The 24,787-nt window shown below is 55.7% G+C and overlaps 1 protein-coding gene across 2 annotated transcripts in view; it reads right to left on the bottom strand.

Annotated features, from left to right (window-relative positions):
- Nucleotides 1-24,375, bottom strand: part of ITSN1 (intersectin 1) — a 122,815-nt gene extending 98,440 nt beyond the window's left edge. Inside the window, exon 1 of one of the 2 annotated variants that reach the window (XM_084873583.1) lies at nucleotides 24,137-24,375. The gene's annotated coding sequence lies outside the window, so the exon portion shown is untranslated. The remainder of the gene's footprint in view (nucleotides 1-24,136) is intronic. The other variant, XM_084873584.1, reaches the window with a different exon arrangement.
- Between the last annotated feature and the right edge of the window lie 412 nt (nucleotides 24,376-24,787).

Here is a 24,787-nt window from a genome sequence, read left to right as displayed (position 1 = left end):
GGCCCCCTCCGAGCCTGCCACCACGCAGGACAGAGTGGCCCGTGTTCCGTGGCCCAGAGCTGAGCTCTAAGCATTCACAATGAAGGTGAAACCGGCTTTCGTTTCAGAAGGAAACACGTCGTTCTATTTAACCCGTCGAATCCACTTTTAGAAGTAAACTGAGAAACATTAGCTTATTAAAGCCACTTGGAAGTTATAAATCACAGAGAAACGTGAAAACTCTACTCCTCACCCGGACCAGGGAGCTGGCCGCTCGATGCCTCCTTCCAAGGACAAAGGGAGCTCAGTTCAGAGTCAAGGTCAGCGCCCAGAGGCCGCCCTGGCCCGAGAACCGATAGGGTCAGCCCCAAAGGGGGCGCCAGACAATACTCGCAGATCCCAGGTACTTAAAAGACGTTTTATTTTGACTCAAAATAGGAATTCAATTGTCCCCGTGAAGGCTAGGAAAAGAGATCACCTGTACGTGTTTTATTTGTGCTTCCTAAGAGCTGCTACAATGAGGCCCCTTTAAAAGCTGGTACATTCTTACAGCGTTAGGGGCACTTCCTAAATATACCCAACACACCTAACTTCTCAGTGCAAGGCGGTGGAGTAATTCCTTCTGGCCTTCCATTTCGATAAGGCGCAGCCAAAACAGCTACTGGTGACTAAACCTGAACTTGCCGCAGGAATTCCTAAGCAGATAAGAACTTCAAACCCTTGCAAATGCGCCCGCGCCCTCGTTTGAAAGAAGAGAAACCTGAAGAAAGCAGGAGGGCCTCTCTGAAAAGGTGAGCGCCTCAATGCCGTCTGTCTCCGTACAGTGTGTGCGTGTGCGGGTGCCAGGAGGGAGAGGCTCCTCCGGCGATCAAAGGCAGCTCCTGAGTGAACCGGTCCCTGCGAGGAGGCTCCGACAGCAGAGCTGGCGGGGTGGGGGGGACCAGGCGGCCAGGCGCTCACAGCTGCAGAGGAACCTGGGAAATGATGGTCCCAGCTTCTATCCCCGCCCCCCTCAGCTGCGCACTATTTAAATTTTCAAAATAAAAGGTTAAATAGAGAAGAAGAAAGTAAAGGCCTCCGAATTAGCCCATTTATTTCTACGGGCTGCCAGCTCAGGAGGAGTCTCTCGGCTGGGGATTGGGAAGAAACAGGGCAGGATGTTAAAGCTCCTCAGAGTGAGAACAGTGAGGGCGGCTTAGGCTTCGCTGCTGCTCCCAGAGTGAACGCCCGAATGAAGAATGGCCTGCCTCCATTAATATGATTTCTCCTGTGTGTGTGGCTGCCGTTGGGCCGAGTTTAAAAGAATGACTGTTCCTCTTTATTCTTTTCCTGGTAACAGATGCTCTTTCTGAAATAATTAAAGGAAATTATGGGATTCTCTAGGGAAACTTTTACCCAAAAACCCAGGCTTTGAATAACGCTGAGCAAATGTCACACTATCTTTTACACAGTGCCTAAGAGCTAAACTTAGAGCGAACTAAATTAAGCTATCTGTTAACAGCGTACCTTAGTACCTCAATAAACATCCCATAAATCACTTCTCCCACGCTCAGGAAGCCCGGTGCTAAGAACTGCAGCAAAGAGCCCTGCCCGTCTGTTCTCCAGCGGAGCAGCCCTCAGGTGCGTTCCCCCAAGGCCGCGGTCCCCCCAATGACACCAGCACCTGCCAGGCCAGGTCCATGTGGGCCGGCGAGCAGCCTTAAATGGACCTCCTCTGAAAGGAGGCTGCGCTGGGTTGGCTAAGCATCTCCCCAGGGCTTCAGAGCACATTTCTCTGAGCAGCCACAGCGCTGCGGACCGGGATTCCTCGAGGTGCTTTAGCAGGATGGGACAGCTAAGACAAAATCGGTTTGGCTCAGTGGATAGAGCGTCGGCCTGCAGACTGAAAGGTCCCGGGTTCGATTCCGGTCAAGGGCATGTTCATTGGTTGCGGGAACATCCCCAGTCAGGGATGGGCAAGAGGCAGCTGGTCGATGTTTCTCTCTCATCGATGTTTCTAACTCTCTATCCCTCTCAATTCCTGTGTAAAATCAATAAAAAAATATTTTAAAAAAAGAATGGGACAGCTAAGACGAAGTCACGGTGGGGAATGAAGGCTGCCTGCGGCTCACGGGGTCCCCAGCAGGCGTTCCCTGCCCCCCCCCCCCCCCCCCCGTCAGTCCGCTTCCACAGCAAACACAGTAAGCTGTCCTTCTCACACGCCCGCCTGCTTGGCAGAGGGGACCTTTCTAGAAGGCACAGCAACTACAAAAATTAGAGAAATTCACCAAAACCCAGACACTGGCCACTGCTCCCGGGTCCACACTGGGGATTTCAACCAATTTACCGTGAGCACAGGAGTCACTGCAGAGAGTTTAATAAGGTTAGGTCAATCATGTCATCGTCACGGCCCCTCGTCCGGCCGTGCCCAGGCTCTGTAAAGTGAGCACAACCGCACCGTTAGTGACGCTGAGGAGCGCAGCCTGTGCGTGGGGAGATGGAGCGGGTCCAGATCTCTACGGAGACAGCGCGGACCGGGCATCCCTGGGCGGGGGCCTGGGGCCGGCCAGAGCCTGAGAAGCAGCGGCCTCCCGGCTCAGCGTGACCAACGACCCCGAGGACGAGGCGCCGCGCTCACACAGCAGGTCGGTCGCTCCCAGAAAGCCCGTCGCTAATAAAAACGCTTCGACCTTCAAGAGGGCCCTCTGCGCAGGGTCAGGCAGGGGCCGCGCCCAGAGTAACAGTCACAGAGGCAACAGGACTAAAACCAACGTAGCAAATTCTTGACACTGAGATCATTCCAAAGACTGCCAATCCCAAGATACAAAAAGTGATGTCTTGAGTGAAAGAAGAAAAAGGCAAACAAAGGAAGACAGCAGCTGGTTCTCCGGGCCGATATCTGAGAACCACCCCCCTCGCTGTGCCGCCCGCAGCCCCTTTGCTCCCCCTCCTGCCATGTGGAGGGGTCAGGACGGGGTGAAACCCCAGTGGACAGACTGAGTGAACGTTTCCCGGGGGGAACAGAGTCATGATGAGAGAAAGAGAACGAGGGAAAGTTAGAATTAACCTTATAATCCTCATTTCTGTCCTATATGGCACTTCCAATTGCTATTCACAGCCTTATAGGTTAAGCAAGAGAGAATGCAAAAGGAAGAAAAATTAGTGATTACAATCCTCCTCTATAATAAAAGGGTAATATGCAAACTGACCCTACTGGCGGAACGAGGGGTCACTATGATGGGCACTGACCAGCAGGGGGCAGACGCTCAATGTAGAAGCTGCCCACTCCCCCACCCCCAGCCCCCACCCCCGGTGGTCAGTGCACTCCCTCAGGGAGCTCCACTCAACCGCAGCCGGGCTGAGGGCTGCCAGGCAGCCATGGTGCGGGAGCCTCTCCCGCCTCCTGGAGGCGCTAAGGCTGTCCCACTGCAGCTTAGGCCCAGTGCTCCCGGGCAGCCCAAGGGATGTCCGACTGCTTCCAATCCCCTGGGAAGCGGGCCTAAGCCGGCAGGTGGACAGCCCCCGAGGAGTCCCAGACTGTGATGGGGCGCAGGTCAGGCTGAGGGGTCCCCCACCCCCGAGCGCATGAATTTTCATGCACGGGGCCTCTATAGTAAGACTATAAACATTGACGATGTTCAAAAACTAGAAGGACAACAAAAAGGAACCAGAAATACAGTGGGATACACAGTAAGTATTATCAGCAGTGGTCATAGATCCACAGGACCCACTGTAACGCCTGCTTCTGCTGGGCTGCAAGGGCGCTAACCACACTGACAAGAAGGGCTTCTTCCTGTTGTCAGCTCTGTCCACTCGCCCAGCAAGCCTGAGGAGGCAGCTAGTGCACACCAGAGCCCACGTGGGGACAGAGCCAGCGGTCAGTCTCATGGCCAAGGTGCTGAGGACGGAGCTGCAGGCTTCCTGCCTGCCCCGGCTCCAGCTTGAAATGCCCTCTAACAACTGCCCGCTGCTGTACGGTCACCTCGTCCGAAAGCACATGCAGACGGAGAGTGTGGCTGGGAAGCACCTGCTGCCCCGCTCTGCGGACCCCGCTCCCTGCCCGGCCCAGAGGCACTTCCTGCCGCCGAGGCCCTGCCCTGCCTGGGCCTGGCGTGGCCGCCGGAGCAGCAGCAGCAGCAGCACAGCCACTCGGAGGAGCAAGGAACCCACTTCCCGTCTCGCCGGGAATGAGCCCACCAGGGGCATGCCGGTGAGAAACAGCCCCTGTTGTGAGGGAGATGGTGGGAGTGGGTGGTGCTGCAGCAGGCCTCCGCAGCGCTAAGTCCCACACCGACTGCACCCCCACCACCCGCCGGGAGCAGGGACACGTGCCGCCCGCCGGCTGCCACTCCATCCTTCCCACAGGGCCTGTCCGGTAAGGGGGAGGCGGGACAGCCGGTCCCCTCACAGGCAGTCACTAGCCGGCGCTGTGGCTTCCGGGGCGCGTGCTGCGCTTCAGGCAGCCGGAGCTCCTCTCTCGGCCTCGGCCTCGGCCACGAGAGAAATGCCCGTCCCGGAGGACCCTTCCCGGAGGCCCGGGAGGCCCTGGGCACGGAGAGCAGGAAGTGCCCGGAGGACTGGCACCTGCCCCTTCCTTTGGAAGAGATGAACTGTGACCGCACCAGGCCGCACTCCTGACACTAGCATGATGTCATGTATCTATCAATTACATCACAATTTTTAAAAAGTGTACTTTACATGAGAAGGCATGTGCTTTAGAAACAGTAACATGCAAAAGAATACAGCATCTGTTCAGTGACGGGCTGCTGGGCCCCCAGCCGGCTCCGCTGGCTGAGCACCACCCTGGCACCAAAGGTCAGGGCACACACCCAGGCTGTGGGTTTGATCCCGGTCAGGGTGCGTACTGGAGGCAACTGAATATTTCTCTCACATCGATGTGTGTGTGCGGGTGTGTGTGTTCTCTCTCTATCTCTTCCTCTCTCTAAAATCAATAAACATATCCTCGGGTGAGGATAAAAAAAGGCTACTGTAAAAAGAGAGCAAGCCACACTAATTGGAATACACCTACAAAAAAGAGCTTAACAACAAAGGGGTGAGGAAGGGCCTACAAAATAATCCCAAAGAGACAGGAAGAGTCACTACAGTTAATAAAATACCATTTCAAGGAGAAAGCTATGTGATTTTTAAAAATTTTATCTTTAAGAAATGTATAATCCACAAAGAAAACAGCTCTAAAACTCTACACTCCAAAAACTGTACCACGAAAACACCTGAAGCAAAAATGAAAGACCATTTCTTTGCACTGATTGGTTACAACTTAAAGCACCATTGAGGTGCTCTCTAATGAAGAGAAGCTAAAACTGTCAGGACAGTGGTGACCAAAACCAGCATTCAGTGCAGCCAGCACAAGGAGTCTCTGCAGGAGGAATTTAAAGAGCAGCGGGAGTCACAGAGCGTCTACACGTCACTGGGCCACGAGGAAATGCGATGTACACAGTCCCAGGAGAACACACAACAGGGCCGTCCGAAGGCTTGGCTGAGTTCGGGAAGGACTCTTTAAAAAGAGTGAGCATAGAGGGTGTAATCTCACCATCTTCTAACTGCAGGACAAGAACCGTCTGCGGTATTCGGTATTCGGTAGGAATGTGAAGGAGCGGAGCCCTGGGCAGGAAGAGGTAGTCACACCCATCCTCAGTCCTCACGTTTGTCCCCTGGGGTGGAAGGTCAGGAGCCACACCTCCCATATATTCACAAAGGAGCCAGAACACCCCACAACAATGTCAAAGGAACCCCTTTCCTTCCTCATGTTCTTCGAAGGAAACCTGCAGCTTTGGTAAACCAGGAAAGCTTTCTGCAAAGGAAACCTGGCACTGAATGCCCAGCTTAGCGTGGGAGCAGAGTGTGACTGGAGTGTGGCACTGACACCCCCCAGTCCCCAGCCAGGGCCGGCCGAGGGCAGGGCTGCAGAAGGGCCGGAGCCTCCGCCCCCCGGGAGCTCACTGTCTGCGACGGGAGAAACCAGTGAGTGTGAGCACCCACTCTCCACAGGGAGGAGGGAGGGCAATGAGGAGGACCGTGACGGGCAGTACTTGGAGTTTCTGAGTTGTCAAGGAAAGCGCTGCTAAAATATTTCTTCTAGTTCATTTCCCTTCAATGTGCCGAGTCCGTGCACCGGGCCACTAGAACTCCAGTATCTTGGGAAGCACAAAGGATTCCCCAGAAACAGCTGGGCCCCAGCCTCTCCTATGCAGTGGGGGAGTGAGGAGGGAGGCCCGGGGAGGATCTGCTTCCCAGGACCTCAGGCCTGCGGGTGCCGCGGGACGTCTGAGAACCTGTCCCAGCCAACATGCCCAGGCCTTCCGAAACCAGAGCTCGCCGAAACCGGTTTGGCCCAGTGGACAGAGCGTTGGTCTTCGGACTGAGGGGGCTCACGTTCGGTTCGGGTCATGTGCCTTGGTTGCGGGCACATGCCCGGTGCGGGGTGTGCAGGAGGCGGCTGGTTAATGTTTCTCTCTCATCGATGTTTCTAGCTCTGTCCCTCTCCCTTCCTCTCTGTAAGAAATCAATAAAATATATATATATATATATTTTTAATAAACCAAAACTCTCCAAAAACACTCAAATCATTTTTAAAATTATGTTTTTCAAAATTCCAATCATAAAGTAAGTCATTCAAGGAAACTGAGCAACTAAATCTTGAGCCTTAACAGTTGGAAACAAAATTGCAGAAGAATAAGGTCCACAATGAAAGAAAGCCACACTGCACAGAAGTCTTAAAGGGGCCGATGAGCGTGGGACTCACGCAAGCCTTCCCCAGCCCTGGAGGACGGAGCGGCTCCCGCAGGGAACACCCTAAGCAGGAACACCCTAAGCCCACCGAACCACCGGCACCGCAGGGGAGCAGAGGAACAGCCACGTCCCGCCGCAGCCCGACTTAAATACATCAGGTGTGCCAGAGCTTCGGAAGTCTCTCTATTCCAGGGGTCTTCAAACTATGGCCCGCGGGCCGAGGAGTCTGATCCGGCCCGCCAGGTTTTTTGGGCAGTGAGTGCAGCCGAGGTGTTACAGTAGGAATTAGTAGTTCATATAGTCCGGCCCTCCAGCTCTCTGAGGGACCGTGATCTGGCCCCCACTTTAAAAAGTTTGAGGACCCCTGCGTCTATTCCAACTAAGAAAGGATCCCACTTGGGGCAACATTGCTGAGGCTTGCCGTAGTAATTAATGCAGCTGTTTACTGTGAGGAAGGTACATAGCCATGATAGAAAGGAAACGAAGTTTATCCACAGTCCAACAAAATACAGTGTTTCTTCCCACCATGTGTTTAATGGATTAATGGCCCACAGACACCCACCCTGCCTCCGGAAGCTGCGGCCACTGAGGGTCAGCCAGGCGGCAGGGATGCCCTCCGCGCCCCCCTCCCCTCATCCCCCTTCCGCCCCTCGCCCCTCGGCGCCCCCCCATCCCCCTTCCGCCCGCGCCCCTCGGCCCTCTGCCCAGGGCAGGAACTTCACATCATCATCGCCCGCACTTGACAGAGGCCAGAACACTGAGGGCCACTACTTGCTCCAAGCTCTGGGCTCCCTCCACCCAGTTAGCACCACTTTTAAGGTTAAAAAGACAAGTGCGTGTTTCTTTGCATATAACATGAGATTGTGCTAATTTTACAACCAAATAAAAATAAAAATGATTTTGTTATTTAAAAAAGATACATGAATTAGGTAAAATCAAGCCAAGTAAAATGATTCCATTTTTTAATGGAAAAAGTTATCTGTAAGAGAAAAATAACAAAAATAGGCAAGGAGAACAGAGAACAAAATATCGAGCTGATATTGGGTGGGGAGGTTCAGGCAATGGTTCTTCTGTGCTGAAATTCTTTCATTATGTAAGTGATTTTTAAATGATCATGCAACATTTTGTAAAATATCTAACCCTGCCATAACCCATTAGTTAGTGGTCCTCAGCGGGTGTCATTCCGCAGCGCGGACTGGACTACGCACGCCTCTGTGGCTGTCACACTCACGGGAGGCCTCGCTGGCACGGCTCAGGCTGCTCAGAACAGCCCACACCGGGAATGTCCCACGTGACTCTCCAATGTCTCTCCAGACATGCACGTAGGAGAAACTCCATTTATAATGATCCGAACCTAGACCCTGACCCCCTTCTACATACAGATGCAAAGGGTTTTTTAAAGTTTTCACTGAAAGCCCTACTTTCTGGGAGTACCATTCAAGAGAAGATGGCTTTGCCTGGCCAGGCGGCTCAAGGTAGTTGGCGTGTCATCCTATGCACCGAAAGGGTGCGAGTTCAAGTCCCAGTTAGGATGACCAACCGATGTTTCTCTCTCTCTCCCTCTTCTCTCCCCCTTCCTCTCTCTCTCAAATCAATAAAAACGCATACTTGTGTGAGGATAAAATAATAATAATAAAAACAACCTTGGTCAGTTGCCTAGCCAAAGACTCTTTACTAGTGGAAAATGTGCATAGCTATATATTATGTCGCTTTCAAGTTCCAACTGCCACTGTTTGCACAAATCTCTTTTATTAACTTATTTTATTGATTTCAGAGAGGAAGGAAGAGGGGGGGAGAGAAACATCAATGATGAGAAAATTGATTGGCTGCCTCCTGCACACCCCCTACTGGGGATCGAGCCCACAACCCGGGCATATGCCCTTGACCGGAAATGAACCCAGGACCCTTCAGTCTACAGGCTGACACGCTATCCACTGAGCCAAACTGGCGAGGACTGCACAAATGTTTTAAGTAATTCTTGGTTCCAGAACTTGCTCTCTAATCAGGCTCAGGAATGTCACAAAGACGCAAGCCCCAAAGCAGATGGGTGAGTGTCATTCCATCCTCCCAGCTCGGATCTTTGCTAACATTTTGAATCTGACAACAGACTCTCGGGACAGTCTGACTCAGCAGCCCCTGCCCGAGCATCTGGCTGCCTGCTGGCCACAGGGTAAGAGCTCGGTCACCACCAGAGCCAGGCCACGGCCGTGGGGCTCACACGTCACTTACATAAAACTGTGTGCTGGTTCATGGCTTTGTGAACTGAGCCACCAGCTTGCGAAGAGGCTGGAAGGTAATGCCTTTCATAATAAGCCAATATGAGCCCAATTATTTCTGAACACAAATCACAGGCGGAACTGCCGGATGCACCTAGCACGGCGGCGACTCCCGGCGCGTCAGGACCTCAGGATTGGAGGCACGTGGCACCTTTGGAACCACCTTGGTCACCCGCTCCTGCTCCTCCTCTAATTAAACGGCAGACGGCAGACGGCAGCCCTGCAGCGCGCCTCCCTCCAAACGCCCGTGTGCCGGGTTCCCCCACAGGTTAGGCCGCCTGTCGTGGTGGTGCGAGAATTGTTTAAGTTCAGGGCCCAGAGCTCTGGTGAGGTTTTTACACACGTGGTAGCCGACGCGAGGTGCTGCTTCTGTCTCTCTCGGGAGGTGCGTCCCATCCAGCTCCGCGTGACAGCCTCTCGCCAGCCTCCCCATTCCTGCGGGGGGTGGGGGGGAGGGGGTGGAAGAGGGGCGGCAGCGGGGTGGGGGGGGGGGGTGGAGAAGGGGCGGCGACGGTGAGGTGGTGGAGGTGGGGCGGCGGGCGGGGGTCAGGAGCCCCCAGAAGGCATTCTAATTACTTCTCAGGAGCCAAGCACCACCTTGCTCTCACCTTCAAGGTCACTAACCCTGTGACCTGCGCTTCTGTCCCCAGAAGCCAGACAAACCCGGCAGAGTTTCCTGAGGAGGAAACGGGTGTGACCCATGGTCACGGGGAGGTCAGCGATCCTCCGCTGGACCTAATGTCATGCATTTCTGGAGGAGAAGCCCAGCATCTCTGCCACTCCCTGTCTGTCCGCGTTTTGCTACTTAGAACTGAAAAGGTTCGATAGGCGCATGAGGAAGTTTAAGTCGCAGAGGGCTAAGGAACCGTGAACCACAGGAGCCTCGTAAGTCTACAGACGGGAAGAAGTGAGGCAGGGGCTGGGAGGGGCGGGCGCACGGGGAGTGACCAGAGCAGTGACCCATCCGGCTCCGAAGGCCAGACCAGCTGCAGACGCAGAGGCGGCGGGCGGAGGCGCATCGGCCGCGGACGGTGGTGGGAAGGTACCTGAGAGACGAAGGAGCACAGCTCGGGACGCAGGGGACGGGTCAGGACAGCGAGGCGCAGAGGGAAGGGAACAAAGCTGCAGGCGGCAGGGATGTGCGTAAGGTTTGAGGCACCGATTCTCCGTGCGGCCCACGGACCTGCGGTTCCCAAGACCCTTTCAGGGGGTCTGGAAGGTCAACGTTATCATCCAAGTCAGAGCCGGCACTGTTCTCCTTTCACGTCTGTGTGCTGGCCCTGATGCCAACACCAGCGCGGGAAAAGCTGCCGCCACCTCAGCAGTGGCACCGAACGTACTGGTGGGCACTGGATTCTTCGTGCCACACACTCACCCAAAGACGTTTCTCTCCGGCCCAGCCAGTGGGGCTCAGTCGCTGAGTGCTGACCTAGGAACCAGGAGGTCGGGGCACAGGCCAGGGTTGCGGGCTCGATCCCCAGTGCGGGGTGTGCAGGAGGCAGCCGGTCAATGATTCTCTCTCCTCATTGATGTTTCTCTCTCTCCCTCTCCCTTCCTCTCTGAGATCAGTAAAAATGTCTTTTGAAAAGAAGTTTCACTTCAGAGTGTCCGTGATGAGTCATCAGGAAGGATTGCTGCGTTGCAGAGCCAGCTCGGAGTGCGGTTAGTCTGACTCAGGGCGGGAGCAGGCACCGCACGGCCCAGCCCGAGGGCTGTGACTCAGGAGACACTGCAACAGGCTTCGGGAAGCTGTCTGTCCGAGCCGCGGCGGAGAACCAGCTACTCGGCCCGGAGCGTCTGGCAGACGGTGGGCATCAGTGAAGTGAAGCCGCTGCTTCAGGAACAAGATCTCACAGGATCGGATGCTAATGAGAAAATGTGAGCTTCTGGGTGGAAATGAGAAATGTGGAAAGTTGTCTCAGCCATTTGTGGACCTTCTTGTAAGATAAGAGGGAGCATTAACGGGGTTTGGTGATATTGCTCAGTCAAGTGTGTCTGGAGGAGCCACAGAACTCAGCAAACCAGTGTCTCCCAGACAACCAGCCGATGGTGTCACGGAAACAGCCGGGTGAGCTACCCCTCACACTGCGACATGGAGCGGTACATTCACTGTACCGGAACGGGGGAGCTCACTAACGTGACTGCAGACTCCACACCGAGCTAACCCCAAGACATCGCCAGTTTACGTGTTGATAAAGCATCAAAGAATTTAAGTGCCGTGAAGGGACTCCTGCTTTCTCCAACTCCCGATCTGAGGACAGATTTTCTTCAGCTGCTTCAACCCAGACACGGGATGCCGCGCCTCCTCCGCAGGCGTCACAGAAACACAAGCTGAGCGTGATGGCACTCAGCTCGCTAATACTGTCTGTTTCGTAAAGCAGCTTTCATTGAAAACTGTACATAAGCATGAAATGGGTTAATTCCGGACAATTTCAATAAATTAATGAACATCTTCATAAATGTCTCTTTTTAACTCTAATCTGACAATAGACGGCCAAATGCACACACAAAGGCGCTCCTGCGGTTCTGTCCTCCCCGACTCCGGACAGTGCGGGTCTGGTCCTGACCCTTCGTTGGCGACGCGGCCGCAGGAGGAGGACACGGGGTGGGTGCCGCTGAGGCAGCACCTGGCCATGCACCTGGCAATGCAGAGGCAAACCCAGCCGTCAGGGACCCATGAGGAAGCAGCAGCCGAGAGCAAGAGGGAAGGAGAAAGGAGGCCTCTGGACTACACAGGGGCTACTACACAGGGATAGGAAGAAAGGCATGAACTCAAAGACAGGGCACAGTACACAGGGCACAGCACATCCCGTGTGCACAGTACATAAGACACAGCACATCCCGTGCACAGAACTAAGGGACAGCACATTCGTGCGTACAGTACACAAAGGCACAGCACATCCCGTGTGCACAGTACACAAAGGCACAGCACATCCATGTGCACAGTACATAAGACACAGCACATCCATGTGCACAGTACATAAGACACAGCACATCCATGTGCACAGTACATAAGGCACAACACATCCCGTGTGCACAGTACATAAGGCACAACACATCCCGTGTGCACAGTACATAAGGCACAGCACATCCCGTGCACACAGTACTGTGACTGAATAGTGACATAAACAACCGTGTTCCTGGTTATGTACTTACTGTACTATTTACCGTCAGTGTGCTTCCCACTTAAAGAAGTTTACTGTGAACAGCAGCCGTGTTACGTCCAGCCGTAAGCACCGTCCAGCCCCCCGCTCCGGCTCTGCGCCTGTGAGCATGCTACTATACATAAAACGGAGAGTAAATGAAGCATAAGAGACCGCGATGCTTTCAAGATACTCGTAAACACGAGACACAGGTAAGGTCACTGGGTGATGAGAATTTTTCGGTATCGTACAGTGGTCCGTCACAAACAGAAATGCCACTCTGCACTCGAGCTGTGTACAGGGATCTAGACACCCAGTCAGAGGCTGGGTGCTCCCTGGAGTTCATGCAGACTGCAGTGGCAGGGCTCAGTGCCACCTGATGTCCGCTGCAAGCCCGAGTATCCGAAGTACCAGGCAGATCACAAACTCCAGGCCTCCCACGCCCGCCCCCAGGTTCAATCATTCATTAGGAGTGACTCAGGCCCTGGCTGGCTGGCTCAGTGGATAGAGTGTCGGCCTGCGAACTGAAAGGTTCCAGGTTTGATTCCAAAGGCACAGGCCCGGGTTGTGAGCTTGATCCCAATGTGGGGAGTGCAGAAGGTGGCCGATCCATGATTTTCTCTTATCTCTGATGTTTCTCTCTCTCCCTCTCCCTTCCTCTCTGACGTCAATAAAAATACATTTAAGAAAAAATTAAAGAAACCACTCAGAAGCCAGGGAAGCACTATACTAGGGGTCGCTCTTATTGTCAAGGACACAACTGTGAACAACAAGTGGGAGAGACTCACGGAGCCAGGCGGGCGGGCGGGCAGGGCTGCCGCGGCCTCTGTGCAAACCGCTGCCACCGCCCCGCACCGAAGCGCCCCGCACACCAGATGCCCGCCCCCCCCGCCCCCCCAGGACTGCTCCACGGTCCTCACCGAGGCCTGTGAGTGCATCGCTGGCCGTGGGGCTGAGCTCCATCCCAGCCCGCTCCTCTCCCAGGCGGCGGTGGCAGTTGGGGAAGTGGGGGTGAAAGCCGCTTTAGTAGCAGAATCTCAGGTGAGGTCTACAGGGCTGTCCAGCATCAGACACTCCCACCTCCAAGGGACTGGGGCTCTGAGTCAGGGACCAGAGAGAGACCAGCCCCATATTCTGTCTGTGAGGCCTCAGGGCGTCTACTGCAGTCTGCATGAACTCCAGGAAGTGGAGGCAGAGCTGCTGGGAGCACCCAGCCTCTGACTGTGGGTGTCTAGGTACTCAGTCGCTGAGAGAGTGAGCCGAAGGCTGACACCAGGGTCAGCCACTGAAATGGGAACAGGCAGAGAGGATGGCAGGCAGGGAGGCTGAGTGTGGACACGCGGAGGCCGAGGAGCCCAGGAGACAGCTTGGTGAAGAGAGTGGGGGGGGGGGGCACGGGGTAGGTGACGGGCTTATTCCTGGGGCCAGCCGCTCGGGTGGAGGTGACCGCCCCGGAGACAGAGGGCGGAAAGATGCTCTCACAGGCACGGTGACACTGATGGCTAACGGCTCCGCGGGGGAGACGGAAGTCCCAGATATAGGAGGGGAGGAAACAGGGTGAAGGCGCAGAAAACCTACACGCCAGGTGTTTCTACAGAAGAACGAGCTGAATGTCACGAAAAGGTCAGAAAGAACGGCATGGGGAGCTGCCTGGGAGGCAGTGGAGGGGCCGGGCAGAACGTCACGGCGATGTCGGCTCTCGGTTCTGAGTTCAGAAAGAAAGGCTTCAGAGCCGAGCTCTCGGGCGCGGAGCAGGGTGTTTAGCTGCGAGGCGGACCTGCACTCGGAGAGGGTTCCCTGGGCCGCTCAGAAGCGAACCAGCCGGCCGTGCAGCTCAGGAAGCAGGTTTCAGAGGTGGCAGGGTCTGGGGACAGGGCCCGGGGCTGCCACAGGCCCCTGGCTGCGGGTCTCGGGGCCTAGCTTAGGAGGAAGCAGCAGACACAGCGGGAGAAAGAAGGCTCTGGAGGCCCGGCACTGGGTCCTTTGTCTTGGGGTTTTGTTTTCTAAAGGCGGGCGTTTTAGGGGCGGTCTCGGGAGGGTCTCGAGAGAATATTTATAAGCCTTATAGGTGTGTCCCTGAACATGCTGATGCTTCAGCCCTCGCTGGTTTGGCTCGGTGGACTGAACATTGGCCTGCAAACTGAAGGGTCTCAGGTTCAATTCTGGCCAAGGGCACGTACTGTACCTCGGCTGCAGGCTCAATCCCTGGCCCTGGTCAGACATGTGGGAGGCAACCAATGGATGTGTGTCTCTCACATCGATGTTTCTCTCCCCCCCTCCCCCCTCCACTCTCTCTAAAAATCAAATATCCTCCGGGGAGGGTTAACCACAAAGGAGCATAGAGCTGGTTCTCGGTCAGTTTCACCATCAGAGAACGCCACTGAAGAGGCCCCTGGACCAGAACCACAGGTCTGCCCAGCGCGGTCTGGAGTGCGGAAGGTTAAGACCTTGAGGTTTACTATCTGGCTGTAAACTGCTCGGCCACTTCGGTCAGCTATCTGCCCCCGTTTCCCCATTCCAGTTTGCCACGGGAACGGGAACAAAGACAGCCAACATAGACTACTCTTCCAAGAAGCACGGCTGTGAGCGGCAGACATGCGATGCCCAGTCCCAGAGAGCACGGGGTCAAGTAGACGACCCCGAGCAGATGTGGAGGAGCAGGGGACAGGCCACGGCCGGGGCACAGAGACGAGCCCAGTTCAGATGGGGGCCGTAGAGGGACGCACGCCTTGTTCTCAGCCTGCCAGGCCCGCATGGCCGGGACTTGCTCCCTCTCCGGTTTCTGTGGCTTTTTCGCAGGAACACTGTGGTCCTTAGGCCTCAGCCTGGAATCACTCCTCCCGAGGCCTCCAGTAACCCCTCCCCATTCCTCAGCCCCAGGCAATGGGACTCTGCCACTCAGGTAGTCCTCTCACCACAGCGGGGTTTATGTATGACGGGCAGGGACAGGTGTCTGTCCCGCTGGAACGTGGAGGACAGGGGCTGTCACCAACGCAGCAGTCAAGCAGGGCACAGCGGTGGCACGGCCAGGTCTCAGAGGCCTCAGCAAAGGACAGCACCTGGAGCCAGGGATGGCACCTCCTCTCCCTCTCATCGCAAGAAGCCGGAGGAAGAGGGAGGAGACCTGACAAGCGCTGCCTGGGCAGTGAGCACAGCCCCACGGGAGGCAGTCACTCCTGCGGCCTCTGAAGAGGGCAGGGAGGCGAGGGGAGGCAGAGGCCGGCTGTGTCAGAGGAAGGGAGAGAGGCTGGGAGGAACGGGCTGAGCTCGGCGAGCAGGAAGAACAAGCCCACGCCGGGGGCCCTCCAGCTGCGAGCAGCAAATGCAGGAAACAGCGCAGCACTGACCGCTGACCGCTGACCGCTGACCGTCAGGGTGGAGGCCTCGGGGTGGAGGCCGCGGCTAGAATGACAGGACAGCAGAAGAGGAAGAGCTGAAGGCAGCTGCAGAGAGAGGGAAGTGGACCAGAGGAAACTGGCGTGAGGGGAAGGAAGGAGGCCAGGAACTAGTTTCTGGAGGGAATTGCTGTCCTCAAACGTGTGAAACACATTACGCGGCAGATACGACTTTAACAATCAGCGCGACACACTCTTCCAGAGGCCACAGCCTCCCGCCTGCTCTTACCCGTCTCTGGGAACGGAAGCCAGAGCCTGGTCATGTCCTCTGAGGAAGGTCAGGCTGCTGTCTTTCCTGGAGCCCGATTTAAAACAGCCAGCGGCTGAGAAAGGTGCCCCTTCCCGCTCCCGCTGGTCCGGGGCCCAGGCAGGTCCGCCCAGCAGCTCCCGGGCCCTGAGTGAGGAAGCCCCGACTGGGGCCGGCGAGAAGGCGGCACAGGGCCAGGCACTGACCTCCCGCTTCTCTCCAGTCGCAGCTTTATTCTCGCTACCTGCAGCCCCCTCTGCTGCCCGTCAGTCCCGGGTCATTCGTTGCCTTGTGGCCCGTGAGCACGTCAAGGTCAAACCCCTGTCTCTTGGGCCCATTTCAGGTTTCTGGGGAAGGGGCCCTGCTTGGGCGAGTCCTCGCACCTGCTGGGGCCCGTGTCTCCTGTGGGAGGAGGTGGAGGGAGGTGTGGGTTCAAGGACAGGTCAGGGCCTCGTGGGACAGACAGAGGCTCCCGAAGGCCCCCTTGCACAGTCCCCGCTCGGACCCTGGTTTCCTCATCGCCAGCAGAATAAGGAACGGTCCCCACTCCTCTCAGACTTTGAGCCTGGAGTTTAGCAGAACTGAAGGGAATTAAGTTGAATTTAAGAGATGACAGGTGACTAGCTCATGTCCATAGAGACGCGGGAAATAACGGTGAGCTCCAGAAACAACAGTCACCTTTACAAACAGGAAAACACCGTGAGGCCCTGGAAGCTAGATCCTGCCTTGGTCCAAGGCCAGGTCCCTAGCCCCACGGGCACTCACACATCACCAGCCCCAGAGCCGTCACTGGTGACCGGTGTGCCCAGTTCGGCTCGCCCTCAGCCTGGGGGTGATGCCTGCCATTAGGACCAATTACAGGTGCTATGATGCTAACATGTTGGAAGCATGAGTGAGCAAGGCGCTGCTGGACTAAGAATTCCAGCAAGGTGGCCAGGGGCCAAGTGACCTGTAAGGTCGATGGCCGTTCACCAACCGCTCCGGCTCACTGGCGTATCACTGCCCGTGAAGGCAGACGGAGATGGCTGGGAGATGGCGTGCCCGTGCTAGAAAGGGGCAGGAGGGCGCACACAGCCAGGGAGGCGGGAGGCGGCGCCAGCCTGGTAACCCCGGCCTTGGGCGGGAAAGGCAGCAAAGCTGACCGGCTGAGGTTGTCACCGGAGACAGCAGGACAGACCTCACCCGCATGCTGTTTGACCCCGGGTGTGAGAACTGTGCCCCATAAAACCCAGATTCCCCATTAACCCCCGTCTCCAGATTCCAGCTGCTTCTGAAGAGCGAGACAGCGTCGTGGGACCAGGATGAGGTTGGCAGGGGCCCAGCCCTGGGGCCACCGCAGTGCCGAGTCCCTAACGTGCCCTCCTGTGTCCCAGACTAAGCCCTTCCAGCCCTCACTGCGGCCACTAACCGGCCGGCCCCTCCCGGCGAGGAGCGGTCATTACCATGGGCAGAGAGGTGCTGGGCAGGCTCCTTTCCGTTCCTGCCCTGTAGTCCCCAACGTTTTCTTCTGGACACTGTTAAATGGCCACATCGCAACCGCAACCGAAATGCCTCTCCGTTTACGAGATCAAAGCCACACTGACAGACGCGCCTGCGGCTAAGAGTGATTGAGCTGAGGCAGTAATGCGGTGACAGGGCTCAGGCGGGCACTCCCTGGACACTGATCAAAACGCTTCCCAGAGCCGAAACCGGTTTGGCTTTGTAGTAGAGCATCGGTCTGCGGACTGAAAGGTCCCGGGTTCGATTCCGGTCAAGGGCATGTGCCTTGGTTGCAAGCACATCCCCAGTAGGGGGTGTGCAGGAGGCAGCTGATTGATGTTTCTCTCTCATCGATGTTTCTAAGTCTATCCCTCTCTCTTCCTCTCTGTAAAAAAATCCATTTCCATATACTTAATGTTACATTCACCAAGATTTGTAAACAGAACACTCTCCTATTCACAACTTCAACTAATTTAGTGTTAAAAGTTAAATACCTCCTCATCTTAATTTGAGAGGTTTTTTTGTTTTTGTTTTGTTTTTTTAAATATATTTTATTGATTTTTATAGAGAGGAAGAGAGAGGGATAAAAAGTTAGAAACATTGATGAGAGAGATACATCGATCAGCTGCCTCCTGCACACCTCCTACTGGGGATGTGCCCGCAACCAAGGTACATGCCCCTGACCAGAATCGAACCTGGGACCCTTCAGTCCACAGACCGACGCTCTATCGCTGAGCCAAACCGGTTTCAGCGGGCACTGGGTTTTTAATCCATTCCCAAGGTTTCTCTCATTGCTAGCTATCCAGCTTTTATGTCAGTGACCAAATGCTCTATCCAGTTCTGCAAGAATGGAGCTGCTGAGGTTCCAATCATTCCAAAAGCGGAGAGAGCCCTTGCTTTTAAAGTCAATTATTGGTGAGCTAAAATAGCAAAAATAAAATAAAATATTTTACGTTTACAGCAGAAAGGGATGGCTTCTATGAAACACTGATCCACAGGGGAATGGGTGCTGTTTACACAACAGCTTACAGCAGGCACAGCTCTGGATACAATGAAACTGCTCAGGACACTGTCCTGGGAAGTGACTGGCCCTTACACGCACACATGCACACGCACAGGCACAAACCCACGCTCACACAGCGTCTTGTTTCCACACTCTCCTCCTGAGATCAATGTCTCTGTCACCAGGCTGTGCAGAGCCGGGCTGCCTTCGCCCGGGAGCGGCAGCCACCCGTCTTGCTCGCACATCGGACACCAGAGGACTGCAGACACACTGCCAGGGCCAGCGGGACCATCGCCGGCAGAGACACCAGTGAACATGCCCCCAAGCCACGGGACAAAAGCACTGCCCCTCCCCAGGAGAGGGGGTCTCACTGTAACCACCAAGAATCAAGAAACCCCAAATGCTCAACTGCTATGACCTGTGGTTTTCCCATTCAGATTCAGGTGAGTCCACACTCAGGCACACCCTCTGAGAGCGGGCTCCTGGCTCTCCATTCCCCCAGGAGGGAACCAGTCAGGGCCATTCCTCTAGGAGGGAACCAGGCAGGGCCGTGCTGTATTCAGTGCCACCGGCCGGCCTGTGAGCAGGGGTGGGAGAGGCCTGAGACGGAGCGGGCAGCACAGACAAACAGGCAGGAGCTGAAGCCAAAGCCCTTTCACAGCACGCTCCGGGCAGTGAGCTGGTGAGGCACTGCCAATCTTTTACCGAAACGCCGGGGAGCCCACTGAGATTCCCGGGCTGCAAACATTAGTGACAAAACATTAATGCTCTTTGAACATAATTCATTAGCTTTTAATGATCTATTATTAATAAACTTATTAGCAAGTCTTTTTCGCGTGGATCTGTGCCCTCTCTCCAGGGCGGCCCTGCACTCTGGAACTGAACTGCCACAGGCACCTCAGTCTCCAAACTGGGGAAGGCAGAACCGCGTGGCCACCTCCACCATCTCCCCGTCACAGGCCTGTCCGTGGTCATGTGTGCAAGGCAAGTGCACACTATGGCGCTGCCTCTCCAGCCCGCCGGCCTCCGGGCCTCCCGGGACCGGCCTCCCGGGACTGGTCCCCGAGGACTGGCCCCCCCCGGACTGGGCCTCCCCGGACTGGTCCCCCAGGACTGACCCCCCCGGACCGGGCCTCCCGGGACCGGGCCTCCCCGGACTGGGCCTCCCCGGACTGGGCCTCCCGGACCGGCCGCCTGCTTGCCCTGCAGGGCGCACCCAGCTGCTGAGCTGAATGCTAAACAGTGCAAGAGGCGGACCTGGGACTAAGCTATGGGGCTAACTCCTAAACAAGAGGGAGGCAAGCCTGTGCTCCACCTGATTATAGATGAGTTCTAACCAGGGAACCTCTGGGTTATTCCAGAGCAGAAACCAGGGAGGAAAAGTGCCCGGATCCCATAAAGCATGCCGGGAAGCAGGCAGCCAGCACTGCGACCATGCGGTCCGGCCCGGGCCCCGGAGTAAAAGCGGGGCCGCTGCTGGCTGGCTCTAAGTGCCGAGGAGTGTCCGCCTACGGCGTGAGCGTTCTCCGGACACGAGCGAACTGCCAGAAGGCCTGACAAATGCTGGCGACCACTCTTGAAAGTGTCCAAATCTTTTGACTTTCCACATCACACCACTAGGCAGGTCACATTAATATCCCATTCTTCTTCCTAAAAATAAAAATAATTCACTAGGCCTGTCACTGGCTAATTCATTCCGAGAAAAGGAGGGGGAGAGAAACCAAACTCATACACCACAGTAAGAATTTAAGCTGCTACAACGTTTCTAAATGGCAAATTGGAAATATGTATCAAAACCCTTACAACTTAGCGTGTACTTTGATCCTGCCAATCCACTTCTAGAAACTTCTCTACAGATAAAAACCTCACAAGTGTATACAGAGCAGAGATGTGTGTGGGGGTGGAGAGTTATTGGTAATAGTGGGGGAGGGGAGTAAACGAATATATAACAAAAATAAACTGGTTAGATGACCAAAGCTCCCTACAATGGAATGTTCAGTTACTAAACTATTGTCACTGATACAGATTCAGATGTTAAACAAAAACAAAAACAAAAAACAGGCTATGAAATAATTATATATATGTATATAGCAAGAGCCCATATTTGTTACCAAAAAAATTACATATTAAATACTTCACACACACACACACACACACACACACAAAGGGATCTGATGTTTGATGAGATATGTACTCAGGTAGTAGACTTATGAGCATTTTATAGTTTTCAACTTTTTATTTCCTATATTTCAGTTTTTCTACCATAAATATGCATTGCTTTAAAATACCAGGGATAAAAAAAAAAAATACCAGGGATATTAGCTGATCATCATAAACAAATTATTAGTTTGGTTCTCAAATGTACAATTAAGCTGAAATGTTGAAAGTTGGTTGTCTTAAGTACTTAGCAGTATATAAACTTTATTATTATTCCCATTTTTAACTGAGGAAACTGAGGCACTGCGGGGTCAGTGACTAAATGAAAGTCAGACTGTGTGGCCAGCCCCGTGCTCCGGAGGCTGCACCGTGAACAACCCAGGGCCTTCCATCCCATGACCAAAGCTGTCACTGTGGGCCAGGCTAACCTCTACACCAGCGGTTCTCACCCTCCTGATGCCGCAGCCCTTTAATGCAGTTCCTCATGTGGTGGTGACCCCAGCCATAACATTGTTTTCGTTGCTACTTCATAACTAATGTTGCTACTGTAATGAATCCTAATGTAAATATCTGTGTTTTCCGATGGTCTTAGGCGACCCACAGGTTGAGAACCGCTGCTGTAGAGCCTAAGACCATCAGAAACACAGATATTTACATTACGATTCCTAACAGTAGCAAAATTAGTTATGAAGTAGCAACGAAAATAACTTTATGGCTGGGGGGTCACCACAACATGAGGAGCGGGATTAAAGGGCCATGGCGTTAGGAAGGTTGAGAACCACTGCTCTAAAAGAAGAAAGTGATGGTCAGATTTTGTTAGTAAACAAAATTGGAAAATGTGCCAATTTCCTGTGCTTTTGGAAGCCAATTCTTATACGTAGTGTTGGGCTTGTACCGCTTACGAAGCTGTATTTTGGCATCGTGATAACGTAGCCACTGACCGCTATCCTGTGGCTGAAGTTCACATGCTGAGGCTCTGAGCAGATGTGTTGGGAGGAGTCTTCTTTCCAGCTGGCACCCTCAGCATGCTGCGCATGGGAAAGGCTGTCTCCTTCCGGAGCCAATCACGTTTCCGGAAAGGACTGGGGAACAGTACCTGTGGCTCTTATTTCTGCAATCAGTGACTACTGAGTGATAGACATAATTTTACAAGTAAAGGCGTTTTTTGTTGTTTGTTTTTTTTAAAATATATTTTATTGATTTTTCACAGAGAGGAAGGAAGAGAGATAGAGAGCTAGAAATGTCGATGAGAGAAACATCGACCAGCTGCCTCTTGCACACCCCCTACCGGGGATGTGCCCGCAACCAATGTACATGCCCTTGACCGGAATCGAACCTGGGACTCTTCAGTCTGCAGGCCGACGCTCTATCCACTGAACCACACCGGCTTCGGCACAAGTAAAGGTTTTAAAACGTGGTCTCACTGTGATGTAGTTCACTCATAAACGTGAGTTCCTGCAGGCACTATTCTAATCGCTGGGGATACAACGATGACCCATGGCCTGCCCTATGGAAGGTTTAGTGCCCCCCCCCCCCATTACACATCCTGAGGTCATCGTTTTTATCAGCAGCCTGAGGTAAAAAAGCATTGTTCCTGGGAAAACATGCTCTATCCACTCTAAGAGATGGGTTTAGGACACAGTGAGAGGGAAGTATGACACCAACTGGAGTCTGATTCTGAGGGGAGATGACAACAGCCGTAATTTGAACAAGAACCTCAGCTCATGCAGCTGGAAGGGACCTGACGCACAGGCTCGGAGAAACCCACCGGCAACGAGAGCCATTCAGAAGGGAACGGTCATTCCGCAGACAGACCTCTCGCAGTGGAATTTGAACTGAGTAATAAACCCAGCCCTCTTGTGATTAATTCATTCTCTGGCTGGTAATTGACGACGCTAGCAGATTCAAAAGATGGGCTGGCCTGGAGGGATTCCCCAGCACCTCCTCCTGAGCCGACTCTATATTTAGGTTTGCCTCGCTCTAGGCATTTGGGGAAAAGAGAAACTTAAGTGGAGGTCTGTTACCGATATTAGAGACAAGCATTGAGAAAAAGAAAATTGCGAGTCATCAGCAAAAACAAAAAATGCTAAGAGGGACAAATGTTTTGCGGAACTAACCACCACGCGTGTGATGCCCGTTTCATAACGCCTGGCATCTGGACAGTCCAGCGTTCCAAAGTGCATCCCGCCCGGTCCGCTTCCTCTCCTGCCGGGCGGGGACAGTGGTTCTGTGACGGCACCGCGGCCGCAGCAGCTTCAATGCGCTCCCTCTGAGTTCAGACACCTTCACTCTGAGGTCTACAGACACCTTCAGAGAACGGTCCGTCGGAAGCTCCCGCCTGGCGCTCCCTAAAGGAGTTACACATGTCTCACCGCCATCACTCCTGGCCCATATTTCTCAATGGAGATTACTTAGAACTTCCTGGGTTCTTACCAAGCCTCCTACAGGCAGAATTCAATAGTTTCTCTCTTTTTTTTTTATTTATCCTTATTGCTGAAAGGATTACAGGTGCCTTCTTTTCTCCCTCTGACCCCCTCTCTCAATATTTTAAGACAATATAAATGTTTCCAGTAAACTAAACCTAGTTCTCAGAAACAGACAGAAATCCTAACTTGGAGGGGTGTGTAAGCACCTTAGCCATCTCCTAACAAGGGCATCCCAGCACACACACACACACACACACACACACACACGCACACACGCACACACGCACGCCTGTGTCGGAGTGAGAGGAGCACCCACAGCCAGCTGGCCCCGCTCCTGCCCCAGGTCCCCTCCGCCCCCCAATCCGGGTCCCAGGGAGGCCGCCCCTCACTGGCCGGGGGAGGGCGGGACCGCCTCCCGCGGACAGGCTGGGGTCCGGTGCGGTAACGTGCGCGGGTTTGTTATTATCTGCGCGTCCGATCGGACTTGTGTCCATGATCCGAGCGCCTCCGGCCACGTCGCCAGGACGCGGCTGCGGGGCACAAAGAGGCGCATCTGCCGGAGGCGCGGTCCAGTCCCCGGGACACGGCCCCCGGCGGCTGCGGAGCCGCTCTATCCCGCCCCGCGGGACGACACAAAAGATGCCGAGGACGTGCGTCTACCGGGGGGTCCGCGGACCCGAAGGCACACCGGCGAGATGCCCCCTCCCGCGGCGGTTCCCTTCCCGGGGTCCGCCTCCCGCCCCGGTCCGGGGAGAGCGCGGGGGCTCCGGGCCGCAGCGGGGACGGGAGGCGGCGGCACCGGGACGCGCTCCCGGGCACGGAGGACCGCGGCCGGCGGCACCCTGTCCCGCACGGGCCGGGCCGGGCCGGCGCGCGAGGAGCGGGGCCCGAGGCCGGCGGAGGCGGCGGCGCGCGGCCGCTCCCCGCGGGCTCCGGGTCCCGGGAGGCGAGGCTTGGCCGGCGCCCGTGCCCCGAGGGCAGCGAGCTCAGCGCTGACGGCCCCGGCCCCGGCCCCGGGGAGGGGACCCGCCCGCCCACAGGCTGCGGGCACCCATTCCACCCGAAGCCCGACCGCGGCCGCCCCCCGCCCGCGCCGCGGCCCCTGGCCTCCCGCCGCCCGCCGCCCGCCGCCCGGGAGGACGGGAGGACGAGGCGAGGGCCGCCGTGGCCGCGCCTCCCGGGCGCGCTGCGGAGGCTGAAGGGCGGCCCTCGGGACGGGAGCCCGGGCGGCCATCGCGCCGACCCCCGCGCGGACCCCCGCCCGCCGCGCCCCCGGCCCGGCCGCCCGCAGCCGCTCCTCACCTCATCGCAGGGCGGGTCCGCGCGGCCGCCCCCGGCGCAAATCAGGGCCGCTCACTCGCCGCGGGGAGGGACGCAGGAGCCGCAGCCCCCACACCATCCCCGCCCGCCCGCCGCCGCGCCGGGCGTCCCCGAGGCCGCGAGGGGCTCTCCCTCGCGAGCCGCCGTACTACGGAGCAACCAAGCTGCGCAGCTCCCGCTCCGCCGCTCCGTCCTCTCCCCGCTCCCTCCCCGCTCCCTCGCTCCCGCCTATCTGCTCATCCCGCTCCGCGGCCCGCCCCGCCCCCTCACCCTCCGGCTCCGCCCACTGGTGGGTGGGGACACGCGGCCTGCCAATAGGAAGAAGGGATCCGCACCTCCTCACCGCCCCTCGCCTCTAGCTCCGCCCACCTAGGGAACCCATAGAGGGGGACCAATAAAGATGAAAGAGGACGGAGTGACATGCCAGTACACCAATCACCAAGCGCACTGGAGGCGGGCATAAGACTCTTCTTCCCCGCCCCCTCCCAGAAGGCGTAACCACAGGCTTCCGATCTGGGATCAGTGCGTCTGTCCTTTGCCACGCGAGACGCTAGTTAGGATGCATTCGACTAATGTAGTTAAGGCAGATGTTTAAAGAAGAGGACATCTAAGGCGAAAAGGGAGGCGGAGCAC

The sequence above is a fragment of the Pipistrellus hanaki genome, assembly GCF_964339955.1.
Source record: "Pipistrellus hanaki genome assembly, chromosome: 2".
In the NCBI taxonomy this organism is placed as follows: Eukaryota; Metazoa; Chordata; class Mammalia; order Chiroptera; family Vespertilionidae; genus Pipistrellus; species Pipistrellus hanaki.
This window is presented reverse-complemented; position numbering and strand designations above follow the sequence as displayed.